The 22,204-nt window shown below is 42.3% G+C and overlaps 2 non-coding genes across 2 annotated transcripts; one reads left to right on the top strand and one right to left on the bottom strand.

Moving 5' to 3' along the window:
* The first annotated feature begins 1,866 nt into the window (after positions 1-1,866).
* LOC112204820 (U6 spliceosomal RNA) lies at positions 1,867-1,969 on the top strand. The gene has a single exon (XR_002938578.1). It is a non-coding gene; the product is annotated as a U6 spliceosomal RNA (small nuclear RNA).
* A 15,779-nt stretch (positions 1,970-17,748) lies between these two features.
* On the bottom strand, positions 17,749-17,821 carry TRNAK-UUU (transfer RNA lysine (anticodon UUU)). Its single transcript has one exon. It is a non-coding gene; the product is annotated as a tRNA-Lys (tRNA).
* Between the last annotated feature and the right edge of the window lie 4,383 nt (positions 17,822-22,204).

Below are 22,204 nucleotides of genomic sequence, written 5' to 3'. Positions count from 1 at the left end.
AACTACCCTTTGCTTCCTGTCCTGCTCCCTGTGTCTCTGTCCCTACGCATTCTGAGCGTCAGCTGTGTGTGTGTCTCTGTGTGTGTGTATGGTTGTCGTTGTCAGTGGTGATTTAGGAGAGGAATAAACATTTCGGATCAGTTCCGTCTTCTTTCCTCACATTGACTTTCTGTACCTCTGAACTGCTGGGTTAGGTCTTTATTAAATCTTTATTAATAAAGATTTATAATGAATAAATAAAAAAAAAAAAAACAAAACCGGCAAGCCTACACACAACACTCTTGGGGAAGTTCATTTCTCGACTGAGATGTAAAATACTTCTGCTGAAAATATTCTTTGGGTGAAAAACCCTAAAGACAAGAAGGGACGTATTCTTTGGAAGATGAACTGGCGCTGCTTTCCCAGGGCAAAGGCAGAGGCGGAGGCAGCAGAAGGCGGCGCCAGAAGTTACCTGCAGAGCTGCCCTGCCATCTGGTGGACAAAGGGGCACCTGCAGCTTTCAAACCGAATTGCAGGGCTCCCAAGATTTTAACATTTTTAATTTTTTCCACACCTCACCTGGATCAAGATTTTTATGAATTATTAAGCAAAACGAGAGAACTATCAAACTAGCAAGCAAAAAACCCAATAAAATCTCTGTTATATATAAAGTTTCGGTGCCGCAAAAGAAATAGCACTCGAATATAAAATTTTCTTTTAATTCTCAGCAAGGCAAGGTACTTCTATAGAAGGGTGTGCCCTTACAGACAGAGCAATGGTGAGCGCACACTTGGACAGGGGATGGGAAGGGGTTCTTATTCCGGTCGCACGTGGCCCCTGCTGCTGTGTCCTTCCCCTATTGGCTAGGGTTAGACCGCACAGGCTAAACTAATTCCGATTGGTTAATTTAAAGAGAGTAACGGGGTGAGTGGTTTGGCGGGGAAAAAAATGGTTATGCAGGGCGGAGAATGAGTCAGGGTGCAACAAGTAGCAGGTAATCTGAATAAGTCAGGGTGGAGCAGGTGATCGGAATGAGTCAGGGTGGACTAGGTAATCAGAATTGAGTCAGGGTGGAGTAGATAATCGAAAAAGGTTGCTTTACGAGGAAGTTAAGTTTAAAAGTAGAAGGCAAAGAATTGAACATACTGACATATTGATTCTTTGAAGAGAAATTTAGAACTTATCTCTAACAGCCCGAATAAATAAATAAAGACAATGCATGGTTGCCAGCTTTTTCTTTTGCTAATATTTTAAAAAATTGCATTTATGTTTGGTGTCCTCTTACCTCTAAAGGGCAATAACTTCCAAAGAGCATGTGTATGGAAGCTCCAAAAGCGAACGAGAAAGTGTTGTTTTTTTTTTCCCCGAGAGAGAGAAAAAAAGGACAACCCTTTTAAGTGAATATTTAGCTTAATGGAATGATTATTACATCTTTCTTATTTTTATAATTCTGTTACAAAGGGGTGAAAAATTTATCAAGTTTCGGTAGTGGTCTAAGGATTGATATTTGAGAACCACTGGTCTGAAAGACTTCATGCAAATATTTTATAAATATCTGAGAACTCTGAAATATTTCAGCATAGGGACTTGGAGTTAAAGCACTGTATTCAATGTATTCAAAATGGCCTTTAGGGCCCATTTTAAAGCAAATATTTTGTTTATTAAAAATTGCCATTATTTCACTTGTTTCTGAGTCTTGTGGATTCTTACGGGCCTCTCACATTTGTTTCATCTTTTCCTGGCTTGGGAGGACATTGCCTGATTTGAGCGTCATCACAGCACTTTCCTGAGGGCTGCGTGTTTCTTAGGTTGTCTCTAACTGTTGATTGTACAAATTAAGCTTGGGCACCTACCACTTGGTATGTGTGTCCTTATAAAGTGCATAATGTGCTTCAGCAGCACGTATATTAAAATTGGAACGCTACAGAGAAGATTAGCATGGCCCCTGTGCAAGGATGACACACAAATTTGTGAAGCGTTCCATGTTTTTTTTTTTTAACAAATAAAAAGGTACGGCCGGGCACGGTGACTCACGCCTGTAATCCCAGCACTTTGGGAGGCCGAGGCAGGTGGATTACGAGGTCAGGAGTTTGAGACCAGCCTGGCCAACATGGTGAAACCCTGTCTCCTAAAAATACAAAAAATTAGCCAGCCGTGGTGGCGGATGCCTGTAATCCAGCTTGTAATCCAGCTACTCGGGAGGCTGAAGCAGGAGAATAGCTTGAACCTGGGAGATGGAGGTTGCGGTGAGCCAAGATTGCGCCACTGCACTCCAGCCTGGGCGACAAGAGTGAAACTCCATCTCCAAAAAAAAAAAAAAAAAAAGATATGAGCTCTGGATCACATTTTTTGAGTTTGAAACCATCTCAATCATTTACTATGTGACCTTGGGAAGGTAATTAATCTTTTTGTGCCCATTTTTTATAAGAATTTGACTGACCATTGCACTTAATTGTGAAAAGAAAGATTCTAAATCCTTGGGTTTCCTGAGCAATAGAAATGTCCTCGTTATTCATGAGCCCTTTGGACCATACCTAAATTAATGCCAGTGAGATGACTCAGGTTGGGAGCTGGTCATGTCAGAAAGACCAAACATGAGACTAGAGGGTTTGAGCTGTGAGTGGGGAGATATCTGTTTGACCTCTTCTGAGGAGATTTGAGGGGCTAGAGATTTAGTTTAATCATGTCACCAATGAGTCCATCAATCATGCTATGTAAGGAAATCCCAATAAAATCTCTGGACACTGATGCTTAGTGGAGCTTCCTGGGTGGTGAACACATCTATGTGCTGGTCTCAATCTCCTGACCTTGTGATCCACCTGCCTCAGCCTCCCAATGTACTGGGATTACAGGCGTGAGCCACCGCACCGGGCCTAAAACCCTGTTTATAGACAGTGAAACTTGAATTTCACTTAATTCTCATGTGTCACGAAATGGTTTTCTTCTTTTGATTTTTTTCAGCTATTTTAAAATGCAAAAGGCATCCTTTGTTCTGGCAGCAGGCCACTTTGGCCCACAGGCTGTAGTTTGCTGACCTCTGACGAAGACACAGATTCTGAAAGGGGCCTCTGGGTATGAGCAGGTTTGAGAGGATGGGGGCGGGGGTTGCATTTGGCCCTTGACCATAACTCGTCAGAAAATAAATCAGTGGGGATTTAGGACAAAGAGCAGATTGATACTGAGTAGAGAAGGTGGAGCCCTCGGATGTTTTGTGGGTCTGGTCCCGCAAGCAGGCAGGATGGGTTGGAGGGTTGTTTGTTGGGACAATCTCATAATGGAAGAGGGACTTCTCAGCCGCCATAATCATATGAATCAATTCACCTAATAAACCCTCTTTCATCTATGTATGTGTAGGCCCTACGAGCCTGCCCCAGAGCAGGAGAATGGAGATGGATACAAGACATGGTGTGGAGATGGAGTTGAATGTTAAGGAAGGTTCAGAATGAAAGTGGAGCTGGGCGCGGTGGCTCACGCCTGTAATCCCAGCATTTTGGGAGGCCAAGGAGGGCGGATCACCTGAGGTCAGGGGTTCGAAACCAGCCTGACCAACATGGAGAAACCCCGTCTCTACTAAAAATACAAAATTAGCTGGGTGTAGTGGCGCATGCCTGTAATCCCAGCTGCTCGGGAAGCTGAGGCAGGAGAATTGCTGGAACCTGGGAGGCGGAGATTTCAGTGAGCCGAGATCACACCATTGCATTCCAGCCTGGGCAACAAGAGCAAAGCTCCGTCTCAAAAAAAAAAAAAAAAAAAAAAAAAAAAAATAGAAAGTGGACAGAGACTCTGACTTGTCTCACCGGAAGGGAGCTGGGCCAACGAACAGAAATAGTAGAAAGAAGAGGCAGTGGTGGCAGCCAATGAGGAGCTCGGTTATAGCCGTGATTTGAAGTATCAGAAAAAAACTCAGGTGAATAAATGCGAGGGAAAACTGGAGCAAGGTCAGAATAATGATCTCAAAGACATCTCAGGAGTGTCTGCTACAGTCCAGAACTTTGGACAATGCCTAATATTGGAAGCAATGAGTAAGAGGAAAGCTGGTGATCTAGTTCACAGTGGCTCAATCCTGGCTCCATCACCAGCATCAGGAACTTTACAAGGATCAAGTCTCAGAGGAATATTATGAGAATCAAATGAAATCACAGTTGATGAAGTATTTTTCACACCGCCATATTCCTTATATGTGCTGGCTTGAGTTTGGATCATAATCTGGAAAGACAGTCCCGAATGCCTTAATCCCAAATGATGAAATCCCTAAAAATTAAAATTCATAAAATCTAAAATTCCTAGCATCTAAAATCCCCAAAATCACACTTGTGTTATCTTAGGTGGAACTATTACCCTGTTATTGCCTTTATTTGGAAATCGAGTATGGTTGAAGGAGATGCATATGAGTGTCAAGGTGACAAGGGGTGGATTTGTAAACCTGATTTTAGGTGTGAACTTGATTGGAAAAAGGAATACCTAGAAACCTGGTAGAGCATGAGTTGGGGTGTGCCTGTGAGGGTGTTTCCAGAGGAGCTTAGTGTGTGGGTCTGAGTGGATTAGGTGGGAGAAGATCTGCCATCAGTGCTGGCGGGAACCATCCAATTGGCTGTGGGCCCAGAAGGAACAAATACAGAAGGCGAATTTGTCTCTCTTTGAGAGCTGGGACAGACTTTACTGGTGCTGTCTTGGACATCAGAAGTCCAAGTTCACTGGCCTTTGGACTTAAGGACTTACTCCAGGGGACCCCTGGGTACTGAGACTTTCAGCATTGGCCCAAGAGTTACACCATTGGCTTCCCTGGTTCTGAGGCCTTTGGACTTCCATCGAGCCATGCTGCCAGTGTTCCAGGGTCTCTAACTTGCAAACAGCCGGTTATGGGACTTCTCAGCTGCCATAATCACATGAATGAATTCCCCTAATAAACCCTCTTTCATGTATGTATGTATATATCCTATTGCTCCTGTCTGTCTGGAGAACCCTGACTCATAGATTTGGTATTGGAGAAGATGAATATTATTCCTTCTGACCGGATTCTTCACTACACGATGAAAGAGATCTGTGAAATTGTTTCTTTGCAAAAAGTCTGTGATAATTTAAGTGTATGAGGCTCCTTAATGGTGAAAGATAAAAAGCTAATTATTATTGGTGCTACAAAAGCAGAAAATTGCTTACTTGCAATGGCCAAGAATAACCAGCCTTTCAAGTGAACAGCATGTGCTTACAAAATGTGTAGGTCACAACACCCTCCAAATGCAAGTGCAGTGAGCATTTTGAAGATCACAGAAGTGAAAATGCAGGCAAAATTTACAAGTTATTATGTCATTTTATAAGCATTTAATGACTAATGGCATCGATGGTACATAACGGCAAAAATAGTATGTGGGAAAATACAGATATCAACAGCTCTGAGGTATTCTGAACAGTTGCAGTCTGAACAAGAAATTTAAAAAATATCTTGATTAATTTTGTAGGTTGTTTTTTCCTGTGCTCAAGAGTGATATATGAAATAAATCCATGCTATACCTAAAAGCATCTAAAATGTTTTCTTTAGGATAAGGCCCAAGAATGGCATTAGTAGATGAAAAATATCCACTTAAAAATGTATTTGGGTTGGGGGTGGTAACTCACACATATAATCCCAACACTTTAGGAGGCTGACACGGGTGGAATGCTTGAGCTCAAGAGTTCAAGACCAGCCTGGGCAACGGGGAAAAACCTCATCTCTTTATTAAATTTAATTTTTTTAATTAAAAAAGAAAAACATAAAGAAAAAATTTATTTGGCAATATATTAAAATAGGATTGAATTGAGCATCCCGTCCATATTCATTTGATTTCTGTAGTGGGCAATGTAATCACTTTGACTTCGTGATCACCTCATTGCTTTATCAGTCATTCATTTATATAGGAAATGCATATCAAGTGCTTAATCTGTGCTTGATACTGCAATCAACTAGGAATCCAAAGATGGACACACACAGTACACGCTGTGGGAGCTGATGGGTTAATGACTGGGCAGATAAACCAGTTGCTATAAAAATGTATCCACTATGGAACAAAGTGTCCTCTAAACACTCCTAGCCCGGAGACTAGGGAGGTCTAGCTTGTCCTGAGTCAGGAGAGGGAGGGACATCTGAGATGCATCTCGATGTTTCAGTCGGTGTTAATCAAGTGGAGGGGGACAGAAACAGGAGGGCATTCCCAAGAGGTAATAGTGTGTGTGTGTGTGTGTGTGTTTGTGTAGGGACACAAAGGGGCAAATGACTATGGCACATTCAAAAAAGGGAAGCTGCTGGGTATGGCTAAATTGTAGTGTTTGCATGTGTGTGTATGCATGTGTGTGTGTGTGTCTTCACACAGCAAGACAAAACCTGAAAGGTAGTTTGAAGTCAGAATGGGAAGGGCCTTAGGACGCCTAGAGTCTTAAGAACCTCTGAGGGCTTTAGTTTTGAACACATTTGTCTAACATATATATTCAGCAACCTGAATCAGGGTATGGGTGCGTGGAACCTGATGATTGGGCTGGGGGAGAAAAGAGAGGCATCACTTGATGAAGATGCTTATGGCTCACAAATAAGCTCAGTGAATTCTTCAACACTGTTGGAAATGGGCAAGATATCATACTGAGTAATACTATTTTATAGATAGACAGGTAGATAGATCTAAAGTAGTATCACACAATATATCTATATTTTATATAGATATAAAATAATATCACACAATACAATATCTATACATATGTATATGTATGTATAGATACATAGATACAGTATCTATACATACGTGTGTGTGTGTGTGTGTGTGTATATGTATAGATACATATATAGATACAGTATCTATACATATATGTACGTATGATATATACTAGCATGAGTTGTGAGCCTTAAAAGAGAAGAATCAGGGAATGTTCTGTGGTTTAATCACGGTGTTAGGTTCATATTACCTATTAATCATGCGACAGTCAGAGTGGCCTAGGCACATGACCAAGCTGACCGGACCAACCAAGCTGACTGGACACTGGGTGGAGAGCATAAGGTCTTAAACTAAAAGACTGCAAGCACAGATTCACCTCCAGGTTCAAATTCCCCCGGGATAAGCTAGGCTATTATAGTGGGAACAGATCTTAGTGTACAAACCCAGGTGTGCAAAGCATATCAAATTTCTTAATTTCCTTTAAAAAATTGCATCAGAATCAAAATAACCAATTTGCTGGCAGGAAATTAAACTTCAGACATTATTGGAGCTCCTGTCTCCAAGAACATACAAAGGCACAAAGGTCACCCAGTGCTAAACCACTGGGGAGGACCTTGTGGTCAATAGTTGTCAGCCACTGTCTGCTGAGTGGCCTGAGTCCCTATGAATTTGTCCCTTTAGGACCATTACCGTTCTGTGTCCATCCTACCTGCAGAACCTAGGAAGATTTTCCACAACTTTAGACTTCACTGCCTGGGGTCCAGCCTCTGTTGGTTTACCACAATGGGAACACAGTAAGAGAGGCATCCAGCACAAAGCTAGAGAATCAGAGAAGCTGTCCTGGAGGATGTACTTTTTCTTTCTTTTTTCTTTGAGATGGAGTCTTGCTCTGCTGCCCAGCTGGAGTGCAATGGTGCGATCTTGGCTCACTGCAACCTCCATCCTCTGGGTTCAAGTGATTCTCTTGCCTCAGCCTCCCAAGTAGCTGGGATTACAGGTGCTCGCCACCACGCCCAGCTAATTTTTTGTGTTTTTTGTAGAGACAGGGTTTTACCACGTTGGCCAGGCTGGTCTCGAACTCCTGACTTCAGGTGATCCACCCGTCTTGGCCTCCCAAAGTGCTGGGATTACAGGCGTGAGCCACTGCACCTGGCCTGATGTGCTCTTTCTGACAAAGCTTTCTGCTTCATCTGTTATTTCAATTTCTTCTGTTGAAACTTCTAGTCAACCAACTTTCCGCTCTTCTCCCCATCCTGTCATACCTGTTTCAGTCCCTGCTGGAGTGGCCTGGCTCACTCCTTTCCCTTGCTTTTTATCTTGTTAAGTCTTTCCCTAAGAGATACAAGAACCACTGAAACAATGCGACATAGAATGGCCAATGGTGAAAGTGTAACGCAGGAGTTAGGAAGGGGCTTCGGCATGGGTTCTTATTTTTTCTGGACTCTCAGCACATGATATTCTTCTTTTTGGTCTCAGGTACCTATGTACCTAGAGGTAGATTAGGATTCTTTTTTCTTTTCTTTTTTTTTTGAGATGGAGTCTTGCTCTTTTGCCCAGGCTGGAATGCAGTGGTACCATCTTGGCTCACTGCAACCTCCACCTACCGGGTTCAAGCAATTCTCCTGCCTCAGCCTCCTGAGTAGCTGGGATTACAGGCTCCTGTCACCATGCTCAGCTAATTTTTGTATTTTTAGTAGAGATGGAGTTTCATAATATTGGCCAGGCTGGTCTTGAACTCCTGACCTCAAGTGATCTGCCTGCCTTGGCCTCCCAAAATGCTGGGATTACAGATGTGAGCCACCACACCCAGCCTAGATTAGGATTCTTACAGAAGGAATGCAAAGGAAAAGAAGAGAGAGAGAGGGCTATGGGAAAGGTAGATTTCTCCTTTTCATTTTCTCTCTCCCCCTTGAGGCTGAGACATCCAAGAATCCCACAGTCTTCACTTCCACCAAGAGATCCAGCAAGCCTCCCCTCCTGCCTCCCCACGGCATGCTCAGATGTCACTACAGAGAGCTGGAGAGGCAGGCAAGAGAATGGCCATTCTGAGGGGTCAGGCATTCAGTTTTCCACATAAAGGCCAAGTGTGTTCTAAAGGACAATTTACATTACTGTACTGAATTCAACTAAATCTAGGCAGACTTTCCTTCCTACTTAGTCACTGAGTAGGGGCTTGTGAGAACACTGGATCAGTAAGGCATAAAATAAGTGAGCTCACATCTGAGTGTACTGATAGTAGATTTCCAGGTTCATTGCCATACAAAGGAGGGATATAGGAGAGAGAGAAGAAATGTTAGAGGCTGTAGCATAAAGAAAAGCAGAGACGAGGAAGTCTGGGATGTTTGGAGAACAGTGTGCAATCCGATTTGGCTAAAATGTATACGAGGCATATTAGAGTGAGAGATTTGCAAATTCATCAGTGGAGTTGGGCAACATCAAGGGATTAAGAACAGAGGGATGCCATGATAGGACAGCTCCCCACATATGAGGTTGAATATTTGAACATTTTTGAACATACATATGATTTCACCTAGCATTTAGAGCAGCGACTTTTTTTTTTTTTTTTTTTTTTTTTTGAGACAGAGTTTCACTCTGTCACTCTGTCACCCAGGCTGGAGTGCAGTAGCACGATCTCGGCTCACTGCAACCTCTGCTTCCCAGGTTCAAGCAATTCTTGTGCCTCAGCCTGCTGAGTAGCTGGGATTACAGGCACGTGCCACCATGCTCGGCTCAGCTTTGTATTTTTGGTAGAGATGGGGTTTCACCATATTGGCCAGGTTGGTCTTGAACTCCTGGCCTCAAGTAATCTGTCCTTCGCCTCCTGGGTTCAAGTGATTCTCGTGCCTCAACCTCTTGAATAGCTGGGATTACAGGCACCCACCAAGATGCCTGGCTAATTTTTGTATTTTTAGTAGAGACGGGCTTTCACCATGTTGGCCAAGCAGGTCTCGAACTCCTGGCTTCAAGTGATCCTCCCTACTCGGCCCTGCAAAGTACTGGGATTACAGGTATGAGCCACTGCACCTGGCCAAGGCTAACTTTCATTTGTTGACTCAGGACCTACCAGCAGGAACCTCCTAATGTATAATTTTTAAAATTCAATTAATTATTTGATTATCTGTCCTACCATTTACAACAATTTTATTTTATATTAGGGAGTACATTTGCTTGATTGTTATATGGGTATTACATGAGTAATGGTGGGGATTGAGTTTCTAATGCACCTATAGCCCAAATATTGAATATTGTACCCAACAGGTAATTTTTCAACCCTCACTTCCCTCCCAACCTCCCCTCTTTTGGAGTTCTCAGTGTCTATTATCTCCATCTTTATGTCCATGTGTACCTGTTGTGTTTTTTTTTTTTTTTGTTTGTTTTTTAAATGGGTTCTCACTCTGTTGCCCAGGTTGGAGTGCAGTGGCAACATCACGGCTCGCTGCAGCCTCAACCTTCCGGGCTCAAGTAGCCCTCTCACCTCAGCCTTCCGAGTAGCTGGGACTACAGGCATGCGCTACCACCCCTGGTGAATTTTTGTATTTTTTTGTAGAGACAGGGTCCCACTATGTTGCCCAGGCTGGTCTCAAGCTTCTGGGCTCAAGTGATCCTCCCACTCGGCCTCCCAAAGTGTTGGGATTACAGGTATGGGTCACCACACCCGGCCTGTAATCACTGCTTAAGTGAGAATCATTGTATACGTGAGAACATGTGATATTTGATTTTCTGCTTCTGAATTAGTTCATCTAGGATAATGGCCTCAGCTCCACCCATGTTTCTGAAAAGGACATGATTTCATTCTCTTCTTTTTTTTTTTTTTTTGGGACGGAGTCTCGCTCTGTCGCCCAGGCTGGAGTGCAGTGGCGCCATCTCAGCTCACCTCAAGCTCCGCCTCCCGGGTTCACGCCATTCTCCTGCCTCAGCCTCCCGAGTAGCTGGGACTATAGGCACCCGCCACCATACCCGGCTAATTTTGTTTTTGTATTTTTAGTAGAGACGGGGTTTCACCATGTTAGCCAGGATGGTCTCGATCTCCTGACCTCGTGATTCACCTGCCTCGGCTTCCCAAAGTGCTGGGATTACAGGTGTGAGCCACCACGCCAGGTTGATTTCATTCTTTTTTAATGGTTGTGTAATATTCCATGGTGTATATATACCACATTGTCTTTATCCAGTCAACCATTGGTGGACACTTAGGAAGGTTCCAAGAGTGTGCTATGGTGTTTAGTGCTGCAATAAACGTCTTGAGTGCAGATGTCTGTTTTATATAATGCTTTCCTTTTCTTTGGGTAGGTGGCCAGTAGTGGGATTGGTGGATCAAACAGTAGTTCTATTCTTAGTTCTTTGAGATACTTCCACACAGTTTTTCATAGAAATTGAACTAATTTACATTCCCACCAACAGTGTATAAGTGTTCCTTTTTCTTTTTCTACTATATGCTAATTTCCTTAGTTATTATTATTTGTTTAATTCCTGGGGTTTTAAAAAATTGACTCATAATAATCACACATCTTTATGGGGTACGTGGTGATGTTTCAACACACATACTGTATGTTGATCAGATCACAGTAATTAGCGTATCCATCATCTCAAACATTTATCATTTGTTTGTGTTGGGAACATTCAGTATCCCCCTTCTAGCAATTTGAAACTATGAAACTATTGTTAACTATAATCGTCCTACAATGGTAAAGAACACTAGAATGTGTTCCTCCTGTCTGTAATTTTGTATCCTTTAACAAGCATCTCCAAATCCTCCCCTCCCTACTATCTTTCCCAGTCTTTAGTATCCTGTTCTACCTATTGCTTCTATGAGGTCAACTTTAAAAAATTCCACATATGAGTGAAAACATATCTTTAACTTGCTGTTCCTGGTTATTTTGTTTAACATAATGTCTTCCAGTTTCATCCATGTTTCTGTGAATGATAAGATTTTCTTATTTTTAAAGGCTGAATAGTATTCTATTGTGTGTATATATACCACATTTTCTTTATCCACCTATTTGTTCTCAAATACCTAGTTTGATTCCAAATCTTGGCTATTGTGACTAGTGCTACAATAAACATGGGGATGCAGCTGTCTTTTCAATGTAGTGTTTTTCTTTCCTTTAGATAAATGCCCATTAATGGGATTGCTGGGTTATATGGCTGTTCTATTTGTAGCTTTTTTAAGGAACCTCTATTCTGTTCTCCCTAGTGGCTATGCTAGTTCACATTCCCACCAACAGTGTATAAGCATTCTCTTCTCTCAGAATCTTGCCAGTATTTGTTGTTGTTGTTTTTGTCTTTTTGATAACAGCCATCCTAACTGGGGTGAGATGATAACTCTTTGCGGTTTTGATTTGCATCTCCATGATGATTAGATATGTTGAACATTTTTTCATATGCCTGTTGCCATATATATATCTTCTTTTGAGAAATGTCTGTTCAGGTCATTTGTTCATTTTAAAATCAGATTATTTGAGTGTATACTGCTTGGGTGATGGGCACACCAAAATCTCAGAAATCACCACTAAAGAATTTATTCATGAAACCAAATACCTCCTATCACTCAAAAACCTATGGAAATAAAAAAATTTTAAAAGTAAGAACCAGTTTTAAAATGGTAAAAAAAATTAAATTAAAAAAATCAGTTTTTTTTCGGTTGAAATGTTTGAGTTTCTTTTATATGCTGAACATTAATCCTCTGTCAGATAGGTAGTTTGTGCAAATATTTTCTCCCATTCTGTAGGTTGTCTTTTCACTCTGTTGACTGTTTCCTTTGCTGCACAGAAGCTTTTTAGTTTGATATAATCTCATTTGTTTATTTTTGCTTCTATTGCCTGTGCTGCTGCTTCTTTTTTTAGGGTTCAAAATGATGTGTCTTTTAAAATTTTAAATTTATTTTTAATTTTTATTGAGGTAAAATGTACATATAAGATTTACCATTTTTTTTTTTTTACCATTTTAAGTATACAGTTCAGTGGTAATAATTATATTTATATTCTTTTTTCTTCCCTTCATCTTCTCCGCTACTCTACTTTTCCCAGCCTCTGGTAACCACCAATCTACTATCTTTATAAGAGCTACATTTTTAGGTCCCACATATGAGTGAGAACATGCGATATTTGTCTTTCCGTGCCTGGCTTATTTCTCTTAATATAATGTCCTCCAGCTCCATCCATGCTGTTGCAAAGGACATGATCTCATTGCTTCTTATGGTTGGATAGTATTCCATGTTGTATATGTACAACTTTTTCTTTATCCAGTCCAGTACTGATGGGCACTGAGTTGATTTCATGTTATTGCTATTGTGAATAGTGCTGTGAGGAACATATGAGCCAGCACCATTTATTGAAAAAAACTGTTCTTTTCTTATTGTATGTTATTAGTGTCTTTGTTGAAGATGAGTTGGCTATAAATGTTTGGATTTATATCTGGATTCTCCATTCTGTTCAGTTGGTCTATGTTTCTTTTTTTATGTCAGTATCATGCTGTTTTGATTACTATAGCTTTGTAGTAAATGTTGGAAAGAAGTTTGTTGATTTTCTTTATTTTTTAAAAAGCAGGTTTTTCTTTAATTGGTCTTTTGTATTTTTTTAGTGTAAATTTTGTTTATTGTTTTCTCTTATATTTATTATTTCATTTCTTCTACTAATTTGGGTTTGGCTTGTTCTTACTTTTTGAGGGTTTTTTTTTTTTTTTTTTTTTTTTTTTGAGACGAAGTCTCACTCTATCTCCCAGGCTGGACTGCGATAGCCCTATCTTGGCTCACTGCAACCTCCACCTCCCAGGTTCAAGCAATTCTCCCACTTCAGCCTCCCAAGTAAATGGGATTGCAGGCACCTGCCACCACACCCAGCTAAGTTTTGTATTTTTAGTAGAGATGGGGTTTTGTCATGTTAGCCAGGCTAGTCTCGAACTCCTCACCTCAGGTGATCTGCCCACCTTGGCCTCCCAAAGTGCTGGGATTACAGGCATTAGCCACCACACCCGGCCTTGTTTCTATTTTCATTTATTTCAAGAAATTTGTTTCAGCCCCAGTGCTGGAGTGGTGCAGTGGCTACTGACCCCCCGAGCAGGTACACTCCAGCAATGACTCTAGCTTCAAGATGGTGCCATGCTGCAGAAGCTTAGCTCACAGTGGGTGGGTGAGGTAATCTGTGGCAATTCAGCTGTGTGAATTCTGGCAGCTCTCAAAACTGGGTCAGGGCTTGTGAGAACTCTGGGATTCTTTTGTTGTAAGGACTGCAGGTAAAGTGTCAATGGGGTCTGGTGGGGATCTCCTCTTATCTTTTCCTCACAATGGGAAGTCCTTCCTGACTCTGGAAAGGTCTGATCTGGTACTGGGTGATGGGACTGCAGAGGCTGGGTGCCTCCATGCTGCCCTCCTGGACTTCCACTCACCACAGGTGTGCCTCCACTCCCCCACTGCACTTCAGCATGCTCCCTTCGACACTCCAGTCAAACCTTAGTAATTTCTTCATTGTCTTAGTCCTTTCTTGTGTGGAGGCCTCTCAAAGTGCTGGGATGACAGGCGTAAGCACCACGTTCAGCCTTTTCTAGTTTTTTGAGGTGTATGATTAGGTTGTTTATTTGAAACCTTTCTAGCTTATTGATGTAGGCATTTTTTATATAATCTTGCCTCTTAGTACTGCTTAGTGCCAGACATTTCTAGTCAACCATCTTTCTGATGTCACTTCAGTTATTTTTTCATAAACATATTTTATTTCCTACATGATACCATTGAAAGTCATTGTCAAATGCTTTGATAAAATCTGTTTAAGTTCAGTGACCCTGTCAGTGAAAAAGTCACGGTTAGTCTGACATGTCATGCTCTTGGTGCACCAGTTTTAGTTCTGAGTTATCATCATTTCCTCCTTTTAGCGTTTCTTTTTTGATTTTTTAGTATTTTCATAGTTTTGGGGGCACAGGTGGTTTTCGGTTACAGGGATAAGTTCTTAGTGGTGATTTCTGAAATTTGAGTGCACCTGTCACCTGAGCAGTGTACACTGGATCCAATATGTCTTCTTTTATCCTTCACCCTCTCCTGTCAGTATTTCTAAATAGCCATGTAAATGTCCCTTCTTTGATTTTGTCTATGTTTTTCTGAAAATTTTCCTACTTTCTACAACAGAATATTTTACCACGTGAAAATGAAAATATTACTGAGCCTCAAAACTTTTCAGAGTTTATGGTTCTATATAATTTGACCTGTGAGAAGAACTGATACAATTTTCAGATATCATTTCAAGAGGAGAAATTTATAACTAATGTTTTTAAGTAAGAAATTGATACTTTAGAGTGAATGTTTATAAAGAAAGGAGGATAAAGGCACAAAATTATAATATATGTAAAATTCCCCTGAATAAATTGCATTCTAACTAAATATTGGAGCTGTATTATATTGTGAGCTTATGTAATAATTATAAACTTTCTGGAGGAATATATATTGTTAAAATGAATTATTACTGTATCTTGGTGATACATTTTAGTTATTCACACAAAAACAACCATAGGACTGGAACTTTAAAGTGTATGAGAATTTATTCCCAGTCCTACATGGAATATATTTTTAATGTTATCAATACTTGGGGTGAATGAAGGTGAGTTGGTGGTACCCATTAAATATCAAGGTTAGGAGTGGTGGCTGGAAAATCAACCCTGGTGGAAGTTTAGGAATACCACGGTTCAATTATGTACATTTCTGTCTGTGAGTTATGGAGCAATAAGACTTAAAACAAGACTTAGGCTGGGCGCGGTGGCTGACGCCTATAATCCCAACACTTTGGGAGGCCGAGGTGGGCGGATCATCTGAGGTCGGGAGTTCGAGACCAGCCTGATCAACATGGAGAAACCCCGTCTCTACCAAAAACACAAAATTAGCTGGGCGTGGTGGCGCATGCCTGTAATCCCAGCTGCTCAGTAAGGCTGAGGCAGGAGAATTGCTTGAACCTCGGATGTGGAGGTTGCGGTGAGTCGAGATGGCGCCACTGCACTCCAGCCTGGGCGACGAGAGTGAAACTTGGTCTCAAAAAAAAAAAAAAAGACTTAAAATTTAAGACAAGTCTTTGATAAGACTCAAAACAAGATGGAGCAATGACTTAAAATAAGGGATACATTGTATAGAAATGAAGAGATATAATTTAATGCTATCTCATTAAAGTCAGTGGGGTTCAGTGGAAACAGCCCAGGGAGGGGAATCAGAGGTCTCAGGTCTGTGTTCTGGCTCTGTTACTTACTAGCTGTGTGTCTTTGCACAAATTATTTGATTCCCATACGCTTCAGGTCTTCCCCCTATAAAATTCAGATACGAATTCTTACCCTGCCTACCTCCCAGGTGATTATTAGCAGCACATGGAATAACACATTTTAAAACATTTATAAATATCAGAATACTATGGAATAACAAACATAGGGCTTTATTTTTATTTTGAAAGTTATGTGGTTGAAAAAGTGTCAACCAGCACCCTTCTGGGTTTCTTGTTTTTTTTTTTAGGTGCTCGGGAAACCTAAATCCAAAGGACTGACACTAAATTGAATTAGGAAATTAAATTTGTTCCAAAAAATTATACTGTATCACAAAGTTCTATCACTAGTACTATGGCAAAATACTGTTTATCATATTAGCCTCTCTATAAATGTATACAATTACTCATATCTTTTTCTCTTTTCTTCTAGAGTTCTCGAAGTGTGGTCCCTGTACCCATAGCATCAGCACCACCTGAGAACTTGTAAAAAATGCAAAGTTAGAAACTCTGGGGGTTTCTCCAATTTTTCTTTTTTCTGAGATGGGGTCTCTCTCTGTCGCCCAGGTTGGAGGGCAGTGGCACGATCTCAACTCACTGCAACCTCTGGCTCCCGGGTTCAAGCAATTCTCCTGCCTCAGCCTCCCAAGTAGCTGGGACTACAGGCACGTGCCACCATGCCCGGGTAATTTTTGTAGAGAAAGGTTTCACCATGTTGGCCAGGCTGGTCTTGAACTCCTGACCCCAGGTGATCTGCCCACCTCGGCCTCCCAAAGTACTGAGACTACAGGAGTGAGCCACTGCGCTCGGCCTGTTTCTCTATTTGTTTTAACAAACTCTCTAGGTAATTCTGCTGCACAATAAAATTTGAGAATTATCATTCTAAAGAAATCCTAACTTACGTGACATAGACCTCTAAACAAATGTAATCTTTAATTACTTTAATTAAAAATGTATCGACTGGATACACACAAACATAAAGATGGGAATAATAGATTTCAAATTCTGAGATTCCAAAAAGGGGGAGGGAGGGAGTAAGGATTGAAAAGCTACTTGGGTGATGGAATCATTAGAAGCCCAAACCTCAGCATCATGTAATATACTCATGTAACAAACCTGCACGTGTACTCCCGAATCTAAAATTTTTTAAATGTATTGATTAACTGTTAAATGCCATGTGTTCTGTATATGAACCTTTCTATTTAGTTTTCTTTTTAAACTTTTAATTTAAACATTTTATTTTAATTTTAAAATTATTTTAGATTTTTAATGAAACACATAATAATTGTACATATTTATGGGAAATGTGATGATTTGATACATATATATCGCATAATAATCAAATCAGGGTAATTAGCATATCCATCACTTAAAACATTTATCATTTGTTTGTGTTGGGAACATTCAAAATCCTCTTTTCTAGGTAGTTCGATATATAATACTTTATTGTTGACCATACTGTTACCCTACTGTGCAACAGAACACCAAAATATGTGATATTATTACCCTGCTGTGCAATAGAACACCAAAACTTATTCTAATTGTAACTTTACAGAACACCAAAATATGTGATATTATTACCCTGCTGTGCAATAGAACACCAAAACTGATTCTAATTGCAACTTTGTACCCATTGACCAACTTTTTTTTTTCTTTTCTTTTCTTTTTAAGAAGGAGTTTCACTCTTTTTGCCTAAGCTGGAGTGCAATGGCACGATCTCGGCTAACTGCAACCTCCGCTTGCCTCTAATTTTTCTTATTTTATTTTTTTTAAGATGGAGTTTCACTCTTTTTGCCTAAGCTGGAGTGCAATGGTGTGATCTCGGCTAAGTGCAACCTCCGCTCGCCTCCCAGCCTAAAAAGAAACGCCGTCGCCCGAACAGGGACTTGAACCCTGGACCCTCAGATTAAAAGTCTGATGCTCTACCAACTGAGCTATCCAGGCTACCCATTACTCAGTTTCTCCCCATTCTCCCTTTCCCCTAACCTCCCTGCCTCTGGTGGCCACTGTCGTACTCACTACTTCTACGAGACCAACTCTCTAGATTCCCGTGAGTGAGATCGTGCTATATTTGTCTTTCTGTGTTTGGCTTATTTCACTTAACATAATGCCCTCCAGATTCATCCATGTTGTTGCAAATGACAGGATTCCATTCTCTTTTATGGCTGAATAGTATTCCACTGTGTATATATACCACATTTTCTTTTTCTTTGTTTTTGAGACGGAGTTTCGCTCTTATTGCCCAGGCTGGAATGCCATGGCATGATCTCGGCTCACCACAACCTCCATCTCCTGGGTTCAAGCGATTCTCCTGCCTCAGCCATCTGAGTAGCTGGGATTACAGGCATGTGCCATCATGCCCGGCTAATTTTATATTTTTAGTAGAGATGGGGTTTATCCATGTTGGGCAGGCTGACCTCGAACTCCTGATCTCAGGTGATCCGCCCGCCTCAGCCTCCCAAAGTGTTGGGATTACAGGCATGAGCCACCGCGCCCTGCCATATACCACATTTTCTTTAACCATTCATCCGTTATTGAACACTTAGCTTGATTCTATATCTTGGCTATTGTAAATAATGCTGTGATAAACATGAAAGTACAGTTACCTTTTCAACGTACTGTTTTCATTTCATACCTAGTAGGCTGGGAGCGGCAGCTCATGCCTGTAATCCCAGTGCTTTGGGAGGCCGAGGCGGGTGGATCATGAGGTCAGGAGTTCAAGACCAGCCTGACCAATATGGTGAAACCCCGTTTCTACTAAAAATACAAAAAATTAGCCGGGCGTGGTGATGCATGCCTGTAATCTCAGCTACTCGGGAGGCTGAGGCAGGGGAATGGCTTGAACCCCGGAGGCGGAGGTTGCAGTAAGCCAAGATCACGCTACTGCACTCCAGTCTGGGCAACAGAGTGAGACCCTATCTCAAAACAAAAAACAAAAACCAAAAAAAACTATGTATCTACATATATCTATATATATAGTGGGATTGCTGGATCATATGGTAGTTCTATTTTTAATTTTTGGTAGAACCTCCATATTATTTTCCAAAATGGCTGTAATGGTTCTTTTTTCTCCACATCTTCAACAATAATTTGGTCTTTTTGATAATAGCCATTTGAAATGGAGTGAGGTGATATCTCATTGTAGTTTTGATTTGCATTTCCCTAATTAATGATGTTAAGCATTTTTCCATATGTCTGTTAGCCATCTGTATGTTTTCTTTTGAAAGAATATCTATTAAATATTTTTACCCATTTGCTTTTTTTTGAGCCAGAGTCTCACTCCGTTGCCTATGCTGGGAAGCAGTGGCAAGAACATGACTCGCTGCAGTCTAGACCTCCTGGGTTCAAGCGATTCTGCCACTTGAGTCCCCCAAGTAGTTGGGACTACAGGCATCTACACCATGCCTGACTAATTTTTGTAGCGACGGGGTTTCACTATGTTGCCCAGGCTGGTCTTGAGCTCTTGGGCTCCAGTGATTCAACTGTCTTGCCTCCCAAAGTGCTGGGGTTACAGGTGTGAGCCCAGCCATTTTGCCCATGTTTAAATAGCATGATGATGATTATTTTGCCTTTGAGTTGAGTTCCTTATCTATTCCAGATATTAACCCCATGTAAGATGTATAGTATGCAAATATTTTCTCCCATTTTATAGGTTGTCTTTTCCCTGTTGTTTTCTTTGCTTGCTTTTTAGCTTGATATGATTCCATTTGTTTATTTTTGCTTTCAATCCTTCTGCTTTTGAGGTCTTATCTACAAAACCATGAAAACACACTGCCCAGTTTAATGTCATGATTGTTTCTCCTATGTTTTCTTCTACTAGTTTTTTTTTTTTTTGGAGATGGAGTCTCGCTCTGTTACCCAAGCTAAAGTGCAGTGGCGCAATCTTGGCTCACTACAACCTCCAGTTCCTGGTTTCAAGTGATTCTCCTGCCTCAGCCTCCCGAGTAGCTAGGATTACAGACATGTGCCACCACTCCTGGCTAAAATTTTTGTATTTTTAGTAGAGATGGAGTTTCACCATGTTGGCCAGGCTGGTCTCGAACTCGTGACCTCAGGTGATCCTCTTGTGTCTGGAATTGGTGGGTTCTTGGTCTCGCTGACTTCAAGAATGAAGCCACAGACCCTCGCAGTGAGTGTTACAGTTCTTAAAGATGGTGTGTCCGGAGTTTGTTCCTTCAGATGTTCAGATATGTCTGGAGTTTCTTCTTTCTGGTGGGTTCCTGGTCTCGCTGGCTTCAGCAGTGAAGCTGCAGACCTTTGCGGTGAGTGTTACAGCTCATAAAGGCAGTGCAGACCCAAAGAGTGAGCAGCAGCAAGATTTATTGCTAAGAACGAAAGAAGAAAGCTTCCACAACGTGGAACAGGACCAAACAGGTTGCTGCTGCTGGCTCGTGTGGCCTGCTTTTAGTCCCTTATCTGGCCCCACCTACATTCTGCTGATTGGTCCATTTTACAGAGAGCTGATTGGTCCATTTTGACAGAGTGCTGATTGGTGTGTTTACAATCCTTTAGCTAGACACAGAGTGCCGAATGGTGCCTTCACAATCCTTTAGCTAGACACAAAAGTTCTCCAAGTCCCCACTAGATTAGCTAGACCCAGAGCACTGATTGGTGTGTTTACAATCCTTTAGCTAGACACAGAGTGCTGAATGGTGCGTTCACAATCCTTTAGCTAGACACAGAGTGCTGAATGGCACGTTTACAATCCTTTAGCTAGACACAAAAGTTCTCCAAGTCCCCACCAGATTAGCTAGACACAGAGGGCTGATTGGTGCGTCTACAAACCTTTAGCTAGACACAGAATGCTGATTGGTACGTTTACAATCCTTTAGCTAGACAGAAAAGTTCTCCAAGTCCCCACCCGACCCAGAAGCCCAGCCGGCTTCACCTCTCAATGGCACTTGCAGTGGGACTTTGCGGCACCTAGCCCCGGCTCTCCAGCAGCCCAAAGGGAGCTCGTCCCCCTGATCAAGCCCATCAGGCGCCGGCCGCCGCGCGAAGTGCAGCCCGCTGAGCCCGCGCCCACCCAGAAACCGAGCCGGCTGGCGAGTGCGGCAGGCAGCTCCGGCTCCCGCTCGCGCCTCCCACTCCATACCTCCCCGCCAGCAGAGGGAGCCGGCTTCGGCCTCGGACAGCCCCAGAGAGGGGCCCCCACAGCGCAGCGGCGGGTTGAAGGGCTCCTCGAGGGCCGCCAGAGCGGACGCTGAGGAGGGGCAGAGAGCGAGCGATGGTTGCTAGCACGTTGTCACCTCTCACCCTCACCTCAGCTTCCCGAAGTGCTGGTATTACATGCATGAGCCACTGTACCCGGCCATCTTCTACTAGTTTTATAGTATAAGATTTTGTGCTTAAGTCTTTAATCCAGATGATCATTGCCACTGTACTATGGCCTGGGCGACACAGCAAGATCTTGTTTTTAAAATAAATAAATAAAATGAAGAGGACCCTCTGAAGGAAGCAGATTGCTCCCACTGGATCTGGGAGACACCCCAAATACTGTAAGTGCCTAAACTGTGGAGGTGGGAAAGGGAGATTCTCAGCCACCAAACACACACCCCAAATGGGGAAACCGAAAGTCTAGTTTACACAAGAAGATTCTGAACTTACCTGGAGCTGAGTCAGTTCAGAGAGCCAAGCAACATACGAGGGTAGAGGAAGCAGTGGGACAGGCCCTGGGAGCTCTCTGGGTCCCCAGAGAGACCATTCCTGCCTGGCATCACAGGGATCCTTTGGGAGGGTGGCCAGAGGCGTGGGGGAAAATGCCACAGGGAGAAGGGAATCTACAGCTGAACTTTGTAACAATTTGAACTGGTTGAGAAGCCTCCTGGCCAGAACTCGGGGAGGGCGTGAATCCGGCCACAGGTGGGGGAAGAATTAAAGCCCTACTTTCCTTTGCAGCTGGGAGGCAGGTGGCCTGGGGTAAGTTCTCAGTCCTGCTTGACCACTGCCTGGAAACAGACTCAGTGCTGTTAGGGGTGGCATGGCGGGAGTGAGACTGGCCCTTCAGATTGCGTCGGAGCTGGGTGAGGCCTGTGACTGCTAGCTTCCCCCACTTCCCTGACAACCTGCATGACTCAGCAGAGGCAGCCATAATCCTCCTAGGTACATAACTCCATTGACCTGGAACCCTCACCTCTATTTCCTACAGCAGCTGCAGCAAGACCCACCCAAGGAGAGAGTCTGAGCTCAAAGACACCTAGCCCTGCTCCCACCTAATGGTCCTTCCCTACCCACTCTGGTCACAGAACACAAAGGGCATATATTCTTGAGAGTTCTAGGGCCTTGACTTTCATGCGCGTCCAGGTGAAGAGACCACCAAACAGGCTT

Source organism: Pan troglodytes, chromosome 9 (genome assembly GCF_028858775.2).
Source record: "Pan troglodytes isolate AG18354 chromosome 9, NHGRI_mPanTro3-v2.0_pri, whole genome shotgun sequence".
In the NCBI taxonomy this organism is placed as follows: Eukaryota; Metazoa; Chordata; class Mammalia; order Primates; family Hominidae; genus Pan; species Pan troglodytes.
Note: the sequence above shows the minus strand (reverse complement) of the source record. Positions and strands in the feature narration are given on the sequence as shown.